Source organism: Herpailurus yagouaroundi, unplaced genomic scaffold (assembly GCF_014898765.1).
Source record: "Herpailurus yagouaroundi ecotype Mexico unplaced genomic scaffold, PumYag 142, whole genome shotgun sequence".
Lineage (NCBI taxonomy): Eukaryota > Metazoa > Chordata > Mammalia > Carnivora > Felidae > Herpailurus > Herpailurus yagouaroundi.
In genome coordinates, this window is record NW_024412397.1 from 10,011,064 (window position 1) to 10,017,129 (window position 6,066).

Sequence of the window (6,066 nt, forward strand, 5' to 3'; positions counted from 1 at the left end):
AAAAAAAATAAAAGTATTTCACTTGTTAAAAGGCTTGTTTTCTTTCTCTCGTCATGGGACACATAGCTAGCAAAATACACATCTGTCTGTCATCCTCACGGACTGCCACATGTCAGATCAGGTGTTCCCTTTGACATTCATCAGCCTGCTCTGCAATCCCAGGTAGTTGTTTTTCATATTTTCTCCTTTAATTTTTTTTAATGTTTATATTTATTTTTGAGACAGAAAGAGACAGAGCACAAGAGGGAAAGGGGCAGAGACAGAGGGAGACACAGAATCCGAAGCAGGCTCCAGTCTCTGAGCTGTCAGCCCAGAGCTCTCAGTGTGGGACTCAAATTCGTCAACCACGAGATCATGACCCGAGCCCAAGTCCGAAGCTCAACCGACCGAGCCACCCAGGAGCCCCAGATATTTTCTCCATTTTTTGAGTGGTGTTCATTTTCCCCACAGTCATTCTCATTGTCCTGCTCCAAAGCCCAGCAATCTCTTCTTGCTCCCAGGTGTTAATTATATTGTTCTCTATTATTTTTCCATATTAATTTATCTTTAAATCCAGATCATAAGGCACATGATGGATCTACTCAGTGCACATAGTTCATCTTAAATATTAGATACTCAACGTTTTAAGCTGAATTGTATTATTTTGAATTATGCATGTGTTTCCAGAGTAATCGTGCCATTGAATGGACTGATGACTCTCCAGGGAAAAGGACGTATGGATGTTTGAGCCTTGGACTATCCAAAATATCACCTCAAACAATAGCCTGGGATTTTGTATTCATGGAATTATACTGTATTCTAATAAAGATTTTTTTTTCTTAACTCTTTACAACTAGAATCAAAGTTCTTCCAGAGAGATTATTTTGTATATTTAAATTTATATATGCGGGGCACCTGAGTGTCTCAGTCCGTTAAGCAACTGACCTGCTTTCAGCTCAGGTCATTACATCACTTCATGAGATCAAGCCCCGCGTTGGGCTGTGCGCTGACGGCTTCGAGCCTACTTGGGCTTTTCTCTCCCTCTCTCTCTGCCTCTATCCTGATCTCTCTCTCCTTCTCTCTTTCAGAATAAATAAACTTAAAAAAAACATATATGCAATTTTTGCAAATAATGAATGCTTAGTAATGCTCATGATTTTATAGTCATGGAAGGTTTCTTGTATTTATGAATAAGGAAGCAATTTCTTATCTAGATGATGGCAAATAGGTTACCGACCCTTTGATACTATCAGAATGTATAGAGTAATGATTCTGACATGTGTTCATATGTGTAGACTTACAATTGTGCCTGATACACTGGGCATACCTTGTATGTGCTTGCCATTATTGTTTAACTTCCCTTTGTGCAATACCCAGCTGTATGTACCCCATCCCCTCATGTCTGTCAGGTTAAGAATCCCTGCAGTCAAAAGAATTCACTGGACTTGCAACAAAACTTTGGAGAAACTCCACGTTGATCAGGCGCGCCACATAAGTTTTGAGTCAGATTTGGATTTAGGGCTGAGATCAAAGGGAAAAAAATGACAGAAATTATTGAACGCTGGAGGTATTAATTGGCATCCATGTCTTTCCAACCTGCTGCTTTTCTGAAGTTAAGTGTTTAGCAACATGCCCTCCATTTTCCCATGCTTGCAAATAGTGTTGGTGTGACCAGCACTATATAAACTGCAAATATGATAAAATTATGGGGCGACTGAGGCTCAGTTGGTTAAGCATCCAACTTCGGCTCATGATCTCAGGGTCATGATCTCAGGGTTCATGAGTTGGAGCCCCACATTGGGCTCTGCACTGATGGTGCAAAGCCTGCTTGGGATTCTCTCTCTCTGACCCTCCCCTCCGCCTCTCTCTCAAAATGAATGAGAAATTAAAAATATATTATAAAAGTATGATTATAAAACACAAATTATTTCTCAAAATTTCTCCAACTTTTCTGATTCCACTATTCCTAGAACCTGAAAGATATTGTTGTATATTATCTTTACTAGAAACAGGTGTCATTGGTTTCCTAAGTAAAGTTTCTACTTTTGAAATAAAGTGCAACTGCTATTCAACTATTAGAAATAAAAAAAGAAAAATGTATTCACAAACTAATTCTATACAAGTTTATCTTCCTGAAGAACAAACTTCCATTTGCTAACAAATAATTTAGTTGAAATCTATAGAGTTTATCAGGTCAATGACCTGTCTAGATTTTAAGTGCTTATATATATTGTGAAAAGATTGCTGACTATACATTATAATGACGTAGATTCGGGCTTGGCAGTTTTCTGAAGATCAAACATTTCTTTGACTTTTTTTTTTTTCAAATTGCAGTTTTTGTTGGAATTACCTTTAAATGTGAGATTGTATATGAAATTGACATATGCATTCTATTCACAACGACTTAAGAAAGAAGATAAACTTTAGTGGTCATGTTTTCATCCATGAGCATTTGAACAATCCCTGGAAAAATCTATTCCATGTGCCATAATTAAAATTAAAGGAACTTATTATGGTCTACTTTAAGTTTCACCTGAAGAAATTAATAAAACTCATTGAAAAATCCCAATTTGGAATATAGAAATATTTTAATATTGACTTCTTGAAGTGAGGTTTTATTCTATATATAACTGCTATTCTTATACTCAGTTGTGTCAATCATTATTATTTGGAAACATAAAGGAAATGAAACTCAGTTACACCATACTCTTATTAGGCCATTTAATTTTGTAATCTTGGTAACATTAGAAAAAATGACCCAATTGAAATCTTGATTATGTGATAGACATTTTCAACACCTGGATGTCCTAATACGTTTTATTATGCTGCTTCTCTCTTCTACATCAATTCCAAATTCAATAATATTATAACCACCTGAAGATTTAACATTTCAGGCTACCATTCATGTTTTAGCATAGTTTAATAGAATTAAGATTCTTTGCACTGGTGTATATTTAATATCTGTTTTACAGTCTATATGTGATCAAAATATCAATGCATCAAAGTAGTGGCTTTACAATTAATCTACTATAATTACGTCTAGAGATATAGCCTAATAAAACAGAGTTAGGGAAAAGAAGCACATAAAGGAGGGCGACAATTTACTTCCAGTAATATGGTCTGGCGACGAGTATCAATCCTACTACTGAGCAAGATAAAATGTCTTTAGAACTAATAAAATAGAAAACAATTACCAGGGGACGCCTGGGTGGCTCAGTCGGTAAGCGTCTGACTTCGGCTCAGGTCATGATCCCACGGTTCGTGTCTGGCTCTGTGTTGACAGCTCAGAGCCTGGAGCCTGCTTCCAATTCTTCGTCTCTCTCTGCCCCTCCCCAGCTTGCACTCTCTCTCTCTCTCTCTCTCTCTCTCCCTCAAAAATGAATAAACATTAAACAAATTAAAGAAAAAAAGAAAACAATTATCAGGACAAAATCTAAGAGAAGGCAAGGACCCCAAAATTGGAAACCTGGAATTAAACCCAAGTTACCCTGAGAACACTTACTGAAGATGAAGCAGAAGCAGAAGCAGAAGCAGAGGAAGAAGAAGAAGAAGAAGAAGAAGAAGAAGAAGAAGAAGAAGAAAAACTATGAGACTGAGCTAGTGTGTAGCCAGCTTCATTCATGTGGAGAAAGGAGTAAAAATGCACATCAGGGACCACGCCCATTTTGCGTTGATGTTGGAATTATCTGACACCTGTTGCAATCAGCTATGTTTCAGGTCAGACAGTAAAACTTAAAATCTTAGCAGAAATTTAGACGAGCTGGCATCAGTCGATTTGGGGAAAGCTAAAAACCTTTTTACAACTACAATTAAAACGAATAGACTCAAGAATTCAATTAGTGGAATTTAGGGCTTTCAGTAACTAAGACAGCTAAAGCGTTAATTAGTTAACCATTGAAAGAAGCGAGAAGGAATGTTTCAGATGGCTTGAGCTAGAACCACAGTGATAGAAAATGTCAAAGTGAGTGTGGCAGCTGAAACAACTCAATGAGGAGGTCTAATATCATGTGATCAGTACAGTAGAGAAAGGGAAACTGCAGAGGCAAAATTTGAGGGAGGAGGGCTGAGGACTTGCCAGACTTGATAAAAGCTGCCAATCCATGCATTCCAAAGTAGCAGTGAATCGCAAAGAGGATAAATAAAAGAAATTCTCACCTGGACAGATTCAAACTGTGAAATTAGGGAACAATGTGTTTAAATTCTGGAGGGAAAACAAAACAAAACAAAACAAAACAACAAAGAATGATTACCACGTATTTCTGGATAGCGGTCATGGACAGACCACCTGACAAGGTATCTTGGGGGTTTCTGGGGCTTTATGTATGATTTCTTAATTTTGGTAATTGATCTAGGAGCCCTTTCATTATAATAATTGTACATCATTTTAATGTCTATGTTTTTAAGAATGTATTCTTTAGGGCAGCTTTTGTTTCACAGCAAAGTTGAGAAGAAGATACAGGCATTTTTTCATAACCTTCCTGATCTCACATATGCATAGCCTTCCCCACCACTGACGTCCCCCACAGAGTACATTTATGATACGTTTATTATAATTTATTATAATAAATGCATTTATCATAATACATGAATTTATTATAATAGATGAACTTAAGCCAGCAAATCATTAACATCAAAGTCCATAGTTTACTTCTGAGTACACTCTTGGTGTTGTGCATTTTATGGGTTTGGACAGATGTATAATAATGTATATGTATTGTTAAGTATTATACAGAGTATTTTCACTGCCCTAAAAATCCTCTCTACTTCACCTATTTATTCGGCCCATCCTCTCCCCTAACCATGGCGACCACTGATCATTTTAACTTTCTCTACAATTTCTTTCCAAATATTACAGATTTGGAATCATATAGTATGTAGCAGATTGGCCTCTTTCACTTACTGATATTCATTGAAGATTCTTCTGTGCCTCTTTATGCTAGATAGCTCATTTCTTTTTTTTAATTTTATTTATTTATTTTGAGAGAGAGGTGGAGAGAGAGAATCCCACGCAGGCCCCATGCTCTCAGCATGGAGACCAACGCAGGGTTCAAACCCATGAACTGTGAGATCATGACCTGAGCCGAAAACAAGAGTCAGATGCTTAACCGACTGAGCTACCCAAGCGCCCACTCATTTCTTTTTGTCACTGAATAGTATTTCATTGTCTGGCTGGAACACAGTTTATTTATCCACTCACCTGCTGGAAAATCTCTTGGTTGCTTTCCAGTTTTGACAATCATAATAAACATCCATGTGCAGATTCTTGTGTGAACATGTTTCCAACTCATTTGGATAAATACCAAGGAATGTGACTGCAGGGTCATGAGGTAAAAGTATTTAATTTTGTGAGAAACGGCCACAATGTCTTCTGAAGTGTCTTGCTATCATTCCCAGCAGCAGTGAATGGGAGTTTCTGTTACTCCCATCCTCACCAGCATTTGGTGTTGTCAGTCTTTTGGATTTTAGCCATTTTAATAAATGTCCAGTAGATTCTCATTGTTTTTTTTTTTAATTTGCATTTCCTGATGACATGAAATATGAGTGTCTTCTCAGATGTCTCCATGTCATTGGTTTATCTTTACTGGTGAAGTGTTAAGATCATTGGCCTATTTTTTAAATTGGCTTGTTTGTTTTCTTATTGTTGAAGTCTAAGAGTCCTTTGCTTATTTTGGATAACAGTCTTTTATCAGATATCATTTTTGCAAATATTTGATGCTAGTCTATGGTTGTTTTCGTATTCTCTTGGGAGTGTCTTTCATAAAGCAGAAATGTTTAGTTTTTATGAAGTCCAGTTTATGAATGTTTTTCTTTCCTGGATCAGGCTTTAGGTGCTGTATGTAAAAAGTCATCAGCAAATCCAAGGTCATCCAGATTTTCTCCTCTTTTATCTTCTGGGAGCTTTATAGTTTTGCAGTTTACGTTTAGGTTTGTAATCCATGTTGAGCTAATTTCCGTGGAGGCCATGAAATTCATGTTTAGATTTTTGTTTTTTCATGTGGAAATGCAGTTGTTCCAGCCCCACTTGTTGAAAGGCTACTTTCGCTCTCTTGGGTTCTCTGTGCCTCTTCTTGAAAGATCAGTTAACAG